The sequence below is a fragment of the Carlito syrichta genome, unplaced genomic scaffold (assembly GCF_000164805.1).
Source record: "Carlito syrichta isolate Samal-C Ts95f unplaced genomic scaffold, Tarsius_syrichta-2.0.1 Scaffold309275, whole genome shotgun sequence".
NCBI lineage: Eukaryota > Metazoa > Chordata > Mammalia > Primates > Tarsiidae > Carlito > Carlito syrichta.
The window spans coordinates 469,049-481,800 of record NW_007253371.1 but is presented as its reverse complement, the minus strand read 5'-3'; positions in this window follow the sequence as shown (position 1 = coordinate 481,800).

The window sequence follows — 12,752 nt, the reverse complement described above, 5'->3', positions numbered from 1 at the left end:
ACGCCTCCTGCTTTGAAGAGTTGCCCACTGTGTTTGTGAAAGGTTCTCATTCACTTTTGAACAAACTTGACAGGAAGTGGTACTATGTGCCAGGCATTGAGAAAGGCAGGTGATGTGGAACAAGGGAACACAGAGTTTCTGACATTCACTCACTCATTCACTCATTCATTTATTCAACATACATTCAGTCATGAGCACGTTAATGGCCCTGTGACCTGAGAATCTCTTACCACCAGTTGCCTGAACATGGTCATTAGGAATTGACCCATGTCTTCCCAAATATCTTGAAGTCCTAACCCCTGGTACCGGTGAATGGGACCGTCTTTGGAAACAGGGTCTTTAAAGATGATCAAGTTAAAATGAGGTCATGTGGGAGAGCTCTAATCCAATGTGGCTGACATCATGTAGCACAAGGACAAAGACACATGCATAGCGAGAAGCCCCGTGGACGTGAGGGCAGAGATGACGTCAATGCTTCTATAAGCCAAGTAATGCCCAAGAGTGCAGCAAACCACCAGACACTACAGAGAGACCTGGAACATATCCTCCCTCATAGCTCTCAGAAAGATCCAGCACCTGGATTTCAGACTTCTCGACTCCACAACTGTGACAATAAATTTCTGTTGTTCTAATTCATCCAGTATGTGGTGCCCCGATACAACAGTCCCAGCAAATTAATACGAAGGTCTCAGGGAAAAGAACAGTGCAGGGAAGTTTTCCAAAATTTCAAGATGGTTACAGACGTGCAGGGGAAGCTTTGGGGATATGAACCCCGAAAGGACGTAACAGGGTCGGTGACCTCAGAATCTCTCTTAACGTCTGAGAAGACGGTCGCCCCCCAGCAGGTACACCAAGCCCACAGGTGAGGACAAGTGTATGAAAGGGACAAGGTGCAGAGGATGAGGAAGCCAAGGATCCATGCAGGGTAGCTCCATGGGACATGATGAGGTCCCTCCTCCTGTGTCCCAGCCAATGAAAAATGCCTATTTAAATGTTCCAGAGAGGTAAGAATAGAAGCATCTCCCAGCATTTGGGGAGGCCAAAGGTCAGCCTCTCTCCTATGACATACCACCTACAAAAACTTTTTCAGCGAGGCTTTCCAAAGTCACCGGTCACCTTCCCCGTTAGTTCCATTAAAGTCACACATTTCAAGCTCCCTAAACTCACCATGTGGCTCCCACTTTTAAAAAGCAATGGCCAAAATAATAACAATGCCTGTGAATGCATCTCTTTTAAAAGGCAGTAACGGGGTTTGCAAAAAGAAGAACACTTCATTTCTTCTTCTTGGTTATATGTTACTTAAAGACAAACACTGAAATATATTTATTTTGGTTTTGCTCAAACCTGGCAAATTGCATGAAGACGTACTAGCCCAGTGTGCATTGCACTAAGGAACGTGTCCAAGAATAAGCAGCAGTGCCAACACAGAACCAGGTGTGAGTCTCTGAGAGGGAACCCCTCACAAAAAATGGAATTATCTTTTGGAGGGTGTGCCCTTTATAGTACACTCAGAATTTGTTCCTCCAGATCAAACGGTCAACCATGGTTTTTATTTGGAAGTTTTGAGAAGCCTGCATCATGAAAGAAAGGTCCGGAGTTGTGGCAAGCAGGTGACTGGTTCTCCCACCATGACAACGCACCTGGCTATGCCACTCTGAGTGTTTGGCAGCATCAGACCAATCATGGCATGATCCCCATGCCCCTACCCTCCCCACTCACCCGATCTCACCCCTAGTGGTTACTTTTCATTGTTGTTTCCATGAATGAGAAAAGTCCTCAATGGGAAATGTTTTGCCCATGTAGAAGAGGTGAAACAAAAAGCAGCAGAAGCACTAAGAGGCATCAAAATGGATAAGTCCCAAAACTGTCTTGAGCCAGTAGGAAAAGCATCTCGATAGGTGTATCGCATCAAATGCAGAGTCCTCTGAAGGTGACTGAAGATCAAACATGCAAGAATAAATACACAATTCTGTAGAAGTAAATTCTGGGTTCTTGAAGTTCCCCCATATGGGCTCTGCAGCCTGGGGGCTCCTGTGTCCTCCTCACTTGTTCCCCACTGGCAACACCATTAGATCTGCATTCAGAATCACAGAAATCTCAGAGGCGATGGTTCCTAGAATTCACAGCTGGTAAGGGATGGGGAGAGAAGAAAGCCTGGTACTGCTTTTAATTTTGACAAACACTGTCTTTTCACCCAGGAAAGGTCATGTCTTTCGGAGCCTTCATTTCCACAACTGGGAGGCAGTTTGATGGGCCTGGAGGGTCCAAACCCTTTCCCAAACATCTTGAAGCCCTCAGGGGTGGGTTCCTCATGCTTCTCTCTGATTTTGTTGTGTTTTTGTGGGATATCCCCCCACATCCCTTGGGATGCCTATGTCAACCTTCACAATATCGCCTGAAACCAATCACGTCTTACCGCCTCCCTTGCTGATATCCTAGTCCAGGGAGTCATGACCCCTGCCTTGATTATTGCAACAGAATCTTTCTAACGAGTGTCCATGCTTCCATTTTATCCTACTCTGGTCACAACAGGGCACCCAAAGTGATTCTGTACAAATCTAAGTTGGATCGTGCTCAAGTCCCCTGGCTTAGCCCATTTGTGTGGCTATAATAAAACGTCACCAACTGGGTAATTTGTAAAGAGCAGAAATTCATGTGTCACAGTTTTGGATGCTGGGCAACTCAAGGTCAAGATCTCCGATAAGAGCTGCTGTCTGCTTCCAAGATGATGCCTTGAATCATGATCTTGATCCTCCAGAGGGGAGGAATGTTGCTTCCTCACATGGTAGACGGTAGAAAGAAAAGGATCACACTCCCCTCTGTGAAGTCCTTGTATAAATAGCATTAATCTGTTCATGCAGGTGGAGCCCTCATGATTTAATCACATCTCAGAAAGCCCCACCTCCCAACAGTATTGCATGAGGGAGTATGTTTCCAGCAGCTGAATTTCAGGGAACACGTTCAGACCATAGCACCCTATAATAGCATTCCACTTAACTCAGCTTAGAATAAACACTGAGAATTGTCAACTCCTGCCTTGTGTCTTCCTCCCTGACTTTGCTTCTCTCTTTTTCCTTCTGTTCCTACCTCATGGCTTTCCCCATGAAGTTTCTCCAACACTCTAGCACATTTCAGCCCAGGGTTTCAGGTTCGTTGCTTCTGCTGCCTAGAATGTTCTTACCTCAGTAACTGAGAACTCCCTTCTTCACTTCTTTCACATGCCCACACAAATTTCCTTCTTCAGAGATGCCATCCTCCGCCACTGAATATAGAACAGCAGCCCCTGACCAGTGCACCCATCTCTCTGTTTCGTTCTCCTCCATAGATACTGAAAACGCATTTATTGACTCCCTTTTCTCCCTCCTAAGAATGGAAACTTCCAAAGGCGAGGACTTTGCTTCACTTCATCCACCGAATGTGTCCTATGTTGATTCCTCACACAGCAGTGACTCCTCATTCATTTACCTGAGAACTCAGTGAACTGAACTATTTTATTATTCAGAAACATCTCTGCTGGACCAGACTATATTTTCAAGGTTATATTGAGTGTTAATACACTCTCTAAGGACAATAGCCCTCTCTGGTGGGTCTGCCCTAAGGCTGATGTTTAAAAAGTTGGGGATTACTACCAGTTGCAGTGGCTTGGGAGGTTTGCTTTCATTATGAGACTGTCTGTGGGTTTCAAGGTCCATGGACTCTTGGTCTTGAGTCTCTAGGGCTCAGCTGGAACCCGGTCAGATTTATCCTTCCTTGTCCTTGTGGAACCTTGAAAGGTTACTTCTGTTTCTATTTTAGCATTTATCTTGATCAAAGTTTTGCCATGTTTGTCATAAAATTAACAACTACATGTGATCAATTGTGTATTTTGTGCCAGAAACTTTGCAAAGCATTTGATGCACATTTACTTTAAAAAAAAAAAGTCAGTTGACTCTTGAACAATATAGAGATTGGGGCATCAACCCTCTATACAGTCAAAAACACATATAACTTTTGACTCCACTGAAAGTTAACTACTAACAGCTTACTGCTGACCAGAAGCCTTATGGATAACCTACACAATCACTAACATATAAATATATTTTTTACGTTGTATGTGTTATATAATGTGTTCTTGCAATAAAGTAAGCTAGAGAAAATAAAATGGTATTAGGAAAATCACAAGGAAGAGAAAATACATTTGCTTTACTGTGTTGTATTTATCAATACTGTAAACTTATGTCATCTGTTTGCAAGACAAAAGGTCTGTCTGAATGATCTGTCCACAGCTGCAGACCCAAATCTGCAGTACATAGCCAGCAACCCAACTTTTCCTTGTAATGTCATGACTCTTTTCTGCTTCTTGAGAGCAATTCAGCTTCACTAGTGGCACTGTGTATGGGTCTCGTGGTGTTATTCAAGGTTTATAACATGGCACAGAGCACGATACAAAACAACAACAACAACAATAGCACACAAGAACAGAGAGATCACTTTTTACTGTGATGCACAATTTACTGGAGAGATGAACTGCTCACTCAGAGATGATCAGAGACACGTGGTATTTAAGTGGCTACTTGGAACACCTGAGCCTACAATAGCAACAGGAGGTGACAAAGAAATTATTGTAGTGGTACAGTATGTGTCACAGTTAATTTGATGCAGTTATGATTGTATATGACATCTTTCTGTTTGTTCCATATTTCTCTTGTCTACGAATGGCGCCATGTAAGATCTCTAAGTGTGTGCATAAGTTTCGATACCTTTTAGCTTTTTATAATAGATGTGTGCATATGATATGGTAGTAAATGATAGACTACTCTATATATTTTATGGATTCATGACATGCTCACATTTTTCTTAATTTTGTGATATTTGCAGTCTACATGTCTCATCTGCCAGTTTTTTTAATGGTTGCAAATCTCTATAAAATGTCAATATGCAGATTTATAAACATTTGCATCTAAGTGGGTCCTCATAGTTCAAATCAGCTGTTCAAGGTCAGCTAACCTGTTCGTGAACCCAGGACCAAGGCACTGAACACTCGTTGGTCAAGAGATCTGGCCTGCAAGAACGATGTCTCATTTAATTCTTCTATCAGTCCCCTGCCTTGTATCACTCCTACTTTGTAGATGAAAACATTTTCTCTCAAAGAGTCTAACAAAGTCATCCAACCTCTCACAGCTGAGACTTGACGGCCTGTTTCCCGCCTCTGCTGCATATTGCTCTGTCTGCCTTCTTCCCGTAGGATGACATCTCTGCAGCTGGGCAATGTTTAGGCCATACTGCACCCTCAGCTGGTTAACTAGCTGAATTTCCAAACTGCAGGAAACGAGCTCTGGGAAGAGAGGATGGCGACTGGGTCATAACCGCTTTCTCTAGGAAGGAGAAACAGGAGAAGGCAAGAAGGTTAGCAAAGATAGGAGTTAGAAAACATTAAAATAGGAACTCTTTCTACACCAGTAACCTCTGTGACCCTCTGCTCGTGATGAAACAGGAATCACTGGAAGAAATAAACTCATGGCAACAGCTAAAATGCAGCACTGGGGCTGATTCCAGAAAACAGCTGCTCGAATAAACTCAGTGGACACCCTGCAGGAACCTTCTGTGTGTATCTAATTTCCACACCCATGTGGATTTCTAGCCAGGCCAAGTTGGCAGCCCAGAAATCCAAGTTCTGCTGCGTGCTTGCTATTTAATACCTAGCTTGTTTCCAGCTGTGTTCCGCAGACCTGCAGAAACTGAGAAAAATGCCAATAATGAAGGTGGGAGAAAAAAACCATCCAACCCTGCTGTGTCTTGGACACTGCCTTAGTTCGTGTGGTATTGCTATCACAGACTCTCTGAGACTGAGTAATTTTAAATAAATGGACATTGGTGGCCCACAGTTCTGGAGGTCGAGAATCCAAGACTGTGGGTCCAGGATTTGGTGAGGGTCTTCCTGCCACATCATAACATAGTGAGAAGTGAGAGCAAAAGAGAGAATGAACCCACTCGTGTAATGAGAAACCCTCTCACTCCCTTGATAAGAGAAATTAATCCACTCATGAGGGTAGGGGCTCATGACCTAAACGCCTCTTAGAGGTGCCACTTCCCAATGCTATCACAGCAGCAATTAAATTTCAACGTGAGTTCTAGAAAGGGCAAGCATTCAAACCATAGCAGGCACACATGCTGGAGCAATGGAGAAAGAACCAGAGACCCAGGTTTCACCCTCAGTTTTGCCACTTCCAAGCTCTGTGACCTTGAGCAATTGACATCTTCCCTGAGCCTCAAGTTCTTAATTGACGGAAGGGACAATTCTTTCACCCAGGACTCCCATAAAGATGAAAAGAGGCAATGTGTGCGAAAGTCAGTTTTTTGAGATTTCCACAGTATTTCTCCCACAAATACTGTTAACCACTCTTCACAGCTTCCCCTCTATCTCGGGACTCTATGTGTACAGGCCACACCACTTTGGAAAGCCCTGATTTCCAAGCTCACCCATTCCTATGACTGGCCATGAAGTATAGGCATGTGCTCCCCAGAGGATCTCGTAGTCTTGTAGGAGACATTGATGATATTGTCAATGTCAGGACTGATTACTATTGTAGATACAGAACAGGTGACTGACAAAAGTAAAAAACCCAGGATAATTCTCTCTTCCCGAGATAGTCAGAGAAGTGGTCTCAGACCTCAAAGAAGTGATATGTCAGCTGAACCCTGAGGGATAAGGTAAAGATGTCTGACTGAGGAGGGTACACAAGTACTGCTGGATTCACAAGTGGACTCAAAACGGAGCACAGAGAAAGGAGTGATCTTTCTGAAGGTGTCAAGGAGCTACATTTGAATCAAGCCTAAAAGAATGAAGATGCTTTGCAGCGAGAGACAAAACCCTGCATTTCTCACTGAAGAGTTGAGCAGCACAAATAGTAAAGTTGGAGTGACACAGAGAAACTTGGAATAGCTCCCACGCAAGAATGACGCAAAAACTTTGTGAAGCATCTCCGAGTGAAACAATTTTTAAATATGAGTAAATTAGTTGATGATCAGAAGAGGATCCGAGAAAGACAGAGGGGTCAGGTCACAGCGAGTTGAAACGTGGGCTAAGGAGTTCGGACTCCTTTTCTAAGGAGAATCTTCTCATTGAAGGGAAGTGAAAGGAAGGCGGCAACCCATGCTTTTGTGGGCAATTCTGAATCACTGCAGAAGAAGCAATGGAGCTTTGAGACAGTGAAGCTACTCTTTGGACATACCACCATGAACGCACCCCATCTCATCTGAGATAGTGAAGTCTGACAGACCAGGTGGTGACCTTTGACCCTACAGCACACCCAACAACAAATAAATGACCTCTTCCGCGTAGACATTGACAAGATGGCCGCTTACTTGCTTTATCAATTTGTGCATTTTCTCAGCGCATGGCAATCTGGCTCTACCTATCAGTATGACAGAAACTTGGACAGCCCACCCCAAACCTTCCCCCTTCTACTTTGCTGCTCAATTCCAATTTCTTTAGGTAAGTTGTTCTGCCCTATCACAAGCGGGAGTAAATCCTAATTAATTACGGGAATAGCATCTCCTTGCTGGTGATAGGTGAAGTGAAGATATGTGACCCAAAATGAGTCAGGGAGCTGTGGGGAGACATTCTCATGGCATTTCTGGGAAATACGGTCTCTCATTAAAAGAGACACAAGAAGGAGATACCTCATTATGGGTTGAACTGTGTTCCCCCAAAGACATGTTGAACTCCTAACTCCCAACACTTCATAATGCAACCTTATTTGGAAATAGGGTCACTGCAGATTTAATGAGTTAAGATGAGGTCATAGTGAAGTAGGGAAGTCCCCTAATTCGATACGACTGGTGTCCTTCTAAGAAGAGGACAAGGACACAGAGAGAAGAATGCCAGTGAAGACAGAGGCAAACAGTGAGAGGACAGCAATGTGACGTGGAGGTAGAGCTTGGAGTGATGCGTCTGCAAACCATGGAACACCAAGAACTGCTGGGAGACACCAGAAACTGGCAGGGACAAGGAAGAATCCTCCCCTATGGGTTTCAGAGGGAGTATGCCCGGTAAACATCTGGATTTTGAGTGGCTATCCTCCAGAACTGTGAGATAACGTTTTTCCTTTGTTTTAAATCACTCCGTCTGTGTTGCTTTGTTACAGTAGTCCTGAGAAATTAATGTATTCTCCATTATCAAGTCTCCATGGGATACCAGAACTGAAGCAGCCTTGTTGACCATTGAGAGATTCTGGCCTGGGACAGTCTACCAGCTATGAAGGGTGGAAAGAAAGCAAAAAGAACGTACATCCTCACTTCCTTGACTGAGCCAATGTTGTCCTCATGCACCTGGAGTGTCTCTATCATTTGGCTCTTCCTACCATGATATCAAACACTGCCCAGTCCACGTAGGTCAGGGCTTCTATTAGTCACTGGTGAAAACAGCCTACCTGATAATGTCAAGGTGAAGTTGACTGGTCGCTCCATTGGGAGAGTCTTTTTAACCTGAAGCTCTACAAAGACAGCATAAGAAGATTTAGAGAATTATTATCCATCTGTCCTTTATAAGAAAGAAATTCACCTGATTATTCAATATGCGGGTGCAGCAATGAGTTCAGAGTGCCTCTCCATTTTTTTCTCCTAAAATAACACACGTTGCCAGGGACTTACATCTGTGCAGGGCCATTCTGGCTTCTCTGTTGTCTTCTGAATCCATACCATCCTCATTCCTCTGCACTGTACTAAAAAGTGCACTTTTTTTTTGCTTCAGTGCCTTCATTTATTAAACCACATTCTCTACTCAACACTTGCTTAAAATTCAGTCTTTAGTAAAATGCATTTCTACAGCCAACATTACTTTTCTGCATTATCCTCTGCAAATGGCCAGCTCTCTGCTTGACTTGTTGGCAACAAAGGTCCTGGAACAATGGAGTGACCTGCCTCTCCAATCTCTATGACCGTGTGTATTCTTGGTCTCGTTCTTTCTGATTGGAGATGGTGTTCTGAGGAGGCTGGGTAATGGAAAGATAGTCTAATTTTCTCTTGAAGGGAAACATCTCTTGGTTGGGGCTATCAGGGAGAATACCCACCATTGAGCAGATCATTAGCACAGCCCAAATCACAAAAGTGTTGTTACCTTGTCTGGCAGCGTCCAACACACCCCAGCCACATTTCTGCCCCTACCACAAAACCGAGGAACAACTTGGTTGGTTAATCATTATGTGGCTAATTTTATGTGATCTACACGCTATACAATATAGTAAGAGTGTTTTTATTCATTGAATGTGAACATAGCACCAGATATCTTGCTAAGGACTTTACATGTGTAACAGAGAGAAAATACTGCAAGAATAGAAACAAACATAGTAAGCATTGTCACTACCCACAATTTACAGATGGGAAGACTGAGTCACAGAGAGGTGAGTATTTTACTCTCAAACACGCTCTGTGTTGGTATTTTCCTAGATATATATATAAATTGGATCAGAAAAAACAGGAGTCCCATGCAGCAGAGGTGAGAAGAGAGAAGAGTGGTAAGCAAACCCGTGTAAGCCAGGAACTGATCTCTGAGCGTGCAGGACCAGAAAAACTCCCGAGAGTTGATGGAGTACTCAAGAGTTCTGTCCTGAGTAGTTGCTGGGATTTCCAGGCTCTCATGAGATAGAGATTCATTTTATTCATAAGTCAAAGGGCAAGATAACCAACAGAATTGGAGGACTTAGAGATCCCTGAGTTACTAGACCTGCTAACTAGAAATAAGACAGAAGACTAACATTTTTAAATGCCACCTGTGTCAGGCACCGTGATGGGTGCCTTTGAGGTATAACCTCATTTATCTCCATTTGCTGGAGGCACAGGAGTGTTCCAAAGGAACAGAGAAAGAGTCAGAACATGGTCTGGCCTGATGCCAGAGGTGGCCTGTCCGCACCGTCCAGGTCACTCACCTAGAGAGCATTTCCCATAGCCCGGGTTCTGCACAAGCTGCCTGGGTACATTGCATACAGGGGGTCCCCATGCAGAACTCCTGAGCCCTGAGTCCTTTCTGCATGTGCCCATTTCCTCTGGGGCACAGTGCCAGCATGCCAACCTTCCTGTCCCCACCCCCAAGTCTAGGGAGCTTGGGAAGAAGCTAAGCTCAGCAATAAGTGTCTACAGTGTCAGGGAAAAGCGATCTCATCCAATGGAGTTACTTCAGGGACAGGGTACCTCTACCATAGGCTGTGTCATCGTGTGTCCAAGTCATGGTTAAACAGAGCTGCATTTAGATTCATGTATCTTTTCCCCGTGCATTTGATTTCTCTCTCTTATTTCCTAAGTTGTTCTTTCTCCTTCCCCTGGAACCAGTAGATGCTCAACAAAAATATTGCTTCTCTTTTTCCATTTTGTTTTTGCCTTTAATTGCCTTTTATGTTTACAAAATATGCTGAGGATACTGGGGGAGAAAAATACTGCTTGCTCAGCTTCATACTGACCTTTCATGTAAATGATAGATAGATAGATAGATAGACAGATAGATAGATAGATAGAGACATAGATAGAGATAGAGAGAAAATGTGGAGAGAGGATAGATAGATGAGGAAGGAAGGAAGGAAAGAAGGAAAGAAGGAAGGAAGGAAGGAAGGAAGAAAGAAAGAACGAAAGAAAGAAAGGTAGATAGGTAGATATGAGAGGGAGGGTGGATAGATAGAGAGATAGGTAAAAGGCAGATAGATGTGAAAGAGAGGATGGATGGATGGATGGATGGATGGATGGATGGATGGATGGATGAATGGATAGATGAAAACAGACAGGTTGATAGACGATAGAGATAGATAGATAGATAGATAGATAGATAAACAGATATATAGATCGGTTGATAGGTAGATATGAGAAAGAGGGTGTATAGATAGAGAAACAGGTAGGTAGATGACAGATAGGTGTGAAAGAGACGATGGATGGATAGATGGATGGATGGATGGATGGATGGATGGATGAAAACAGACAGACAGGTTGATAGATGATAGAGATAGATAGATAGATCGGTTGATAGGTAGATATGAGAGAGAGAGTGGATAGATAGAGAAATAGATAGGTAGATGACAGATAGATGTGAAAGAGACGATGGATGGATAGATGGATGGATGGGTGGATAGATGGATGGATGGATGAAAACAGACAGACAGGTGGATAGATGATAGAGATAGATGATACATAGATACATAGATAGATAGATAGATAGATAGACAGACAGATAGGTAGATATGAGAAAGGGTGGATAGATAGAGAAATAGATAGGTAGATGACAGATAGATGTGAAAGAGAGGATGGAAAGATAGATTATATAGAGATAGATTATGGATAGACAAATTATAGATATAGATAAGTATATAGATACCGATCTAGATATATCTTTATCTTTCCATCTGACTATCTGCCCATCTATCTATCTGGTGGAATCAAAGACACCTGTATCCTCAAAGGACTTATCTTGAAAAGCGTTTGGGATAATGGACCTTCCAACCTGCCTTGCCTGGTGCACTCAAGCCAATTCCCACAGCATCTCCACCACCGTGAACCTCTCCACAGAGAAATCTCAGCGGCAGCAGGGGAAGCCTTTCCACCAGGTTATTCACTTTTACTTTTATTTTTTTAAAGGCTGAGTTCCACACTGTTGGTGGCACCAGAAGAAACCACTGCCACCAGTTGAAAAGTTAATTACGGATTGCCCCTTGAAATAAAACACAAGTTTTATTGGAAATGGGGGGCTAAATCAAAACAGCTGGGCGAGAATGCCATGAAACTGCTGTGACGAAGCCCATGATGTTCTACTTAGAGTAAACATTCCTTTTATTTTATTTTTTTAAGGCCCAAGTCTGCTGAGTAAAAAGTCATCATCCCTTTCATGTGGGACAAGAGGGGATTTGGAAAGGGAATTTTCTTAAATCTGTGCATTGAAAATGCAGCTTATGGGAGCCTAAAGAAAGTACATTTTGCCTTTGCTTGCAGTGGGTGCCTCTTAATTGTGACTTTCATAAACCGCTTCTGTAGCTATCATAACCATCCAATTAACTCACTTCATTTTTCTATGATTAAAAGAGCCTCTCTTGCCGAACATACGGAAATTATTAGAATGCTTCTAATTTTTTTCAGTGATATGAAACTCCTCTAGATAAAATAAGGTTTGATTTATAAAATCCTAAAATATACGTGAATGTTATATCTACAAATAAATACTCTATAGTAGATGCAAAATCTCATTATTAGTAGCAATTTATTAGCATATCCATTGAGCAAAAGGCTTTATGGTATTGATGTCAACAAATTTCAACTTTAGCTATTTCATTCAACCAATAATTCCTAAGCACTAAGGACTAGACACGATGCTAGCTACTGAAGCTATCTATGTTTGTGTATATGTGTGTGAGTACGTGTGTGCTTTTTTATTCGAGTTCATATTATCATGGGAATAGATGGGAATTGACATATAGATAAATAGATATATCAGTCCTATAGGTAAATCAGTATAGGATCAAAACTAAGACCGATGGAGAACTTTCTATAGGTCACATTGTATTCTGAGGATTTTGCATCTTGTATCTCATTTACCTCTCACATCAACTTAAAGTGGTAAGTATTGTTACCTTCAGTTTAGCAATGAAGACTTTGAGGGCAGAAAGGGAAGCCAAACTGACCATGTTCACTTAGTCTCTGATTTAGCAGAGGTAGAGAATAAAACACACGTAACAAAACATTATACGTAAAGTCGTAGACATCTACTTACATATCAAAGTCATAATAGAGAAAGCCACTGA